The sequence below is a fragment of the Solea solea genome, unplaced genomic scaffold, assembly GCF_958295425.1.
Source record: "Solea solea unplaced genomic scaffold, fSolSol10.1 scaffold_210, whole genome shotgun sequence".
In the NCBI taxonomy this organism is placed as follows: domain Eukaryota; kingdom Metazoa; phylum Chordata; class Actinopteri; order Pleuronectiformes; family Soleidae; genus Solea; species Solea solea.
The window spans coordinates 17501-19223 of NW_026704107.1; positions in this window are offsets into that span (position 1 = coordinate 17501).

Consider the following 1723-nt stretch of genomic DNA (forward strand, 5'->3'; position numbering starts at 1 on the left):
TGGTAGCCAAGGGCACTTAGAGTAAATTTTGAAAAGTTGGCACTTAGAAGAAATTTCGAAAAGTCGGCACTTAGAAGAATTTCCGAGTCGCCCCGGTTCTCGGGGACCGGGCCGAGCGCCGACCTCTGTCCGAGCGCGAGCGCCTATTTTCGGATAAGTTGGGACGACTTCCACGGTCCGTATCTCGGTCATTTCTCCACCTTTTCGGATGGAACCAACGGTGTCGCGTTGCCCCGGTCCCCGCCGAGGGCCCTGGGGCGTGGGATCCTGAGTTTTCCCCGTGCTTCCTGTGGTTTTCGGCCGTGGAAAAACCCTAGGCGCGCCGGTTCTCGGGACCGGGCCGAGCGCCGACCTCTGTCCGAGCGCGAGCGCCTATTTTCGGATACGCCGAGTCGATTTCAACGGTCCGTATCTCGGTCATTTATCCACCTTTTCGGGTGGAACCGACGGTGTCGCGTTGCCCCGGTCCCCGCCGAGGGCCGTGGGGCGTGGGATCCTGAGATTTCCCCGTGCTTCCTGTGGTTTTCGGCCGTGGAAAAACCCTAGGCGCGCCGGTTCTCGGGACCGGGCCGAGCGCCGACCTCTGTCCGAGCGCGAGCGCCTATTTTCGGATACGCCGAGTCGATTTCAACGGTCCGTATCTCGGTCATTTATCCACCTTTTCGGGTGGAACCGACGGTGTCGCGTTGCCCCGGTCCCCGCCGAGGGCCGTGGGGCGTCGGGTCCTGAGTTTTCCCCGTGCTTCCTATGGTTTTCGGCCCTCGAAAAACCCAATTCGCCCCGGTTCGAAAAAGCGGCACTTAGAAGAAATTTCGAAAAAGTGCGCTCACTTGGAAGCCGTGTTCCTATGTATGTGCCGGGAGTGTCGCACACAACCCACACAAACTCGACCAAACATGCTCTCTGGCCCATGTTGCGCAGCATCCCGGTAAACTCGGCCAAACATGCTCTCTGGCCCATGTTGCGCAGCATCCCGGTAAACTCGAACCAAACATGCTCTCTGGCCCATGTTGCGCAGCATCCCGGTAAACCTCCGCCGCGGTTCTCGGGACCGGGGCCGAGCGCGAGCGCCTATTTTCGGGTAAATTGTGACGACTTTTGACGGGCCGTATCTCGGTCATTTCTCCACCTTTTCGGGTGGAACCAACGGTGTCGCGTTGCCCCGGTCCCCGCCGAGGGCCCTGGGACGTCGGGTCCCGAATTTTCCCCGTGCTTCCTATGGTTTTCGGCCGTGGGAAAACCCTATTCGCCCCGGTTCTCGGGACCCCGGCCGAGCGCCGACCTCTGCCCGAGCGCGAGCGCCTATTTTCGGGGTAAATTGTGACGACTTCCACGGGTCATATCTCGGTCATTTCTCCACCTTTTCGCATGGAACCAGCGGCGTTCCACTCCTCTGGCCCCTGCGCAGAGCCCTGCGTTGTGACATTTTGATAAAAGCATCACCCTGGGTGGCCCTGGGAGGCGTACCTATTTTTTTGGCATAAAGAGGGGCGATTTAAAACGGGCCGTATCTCCGTCACTCCTGCACCTTTTCGCATGGGATGAACGGCGTTCCACTCCTCTGGACCCTGTGCAGAGCCCTGCCTTGTAACATTTTGATAAAATCACGTTTTTAGCCATTCTCCCGTCGGTGGCCCTGGGAGGCGTACCTATTTTTTTGGCTTAAAGAGGGGCGATTTACAACGGGCCGTATTTCGGTCACTCCTGCACCTTTTCGCATGGG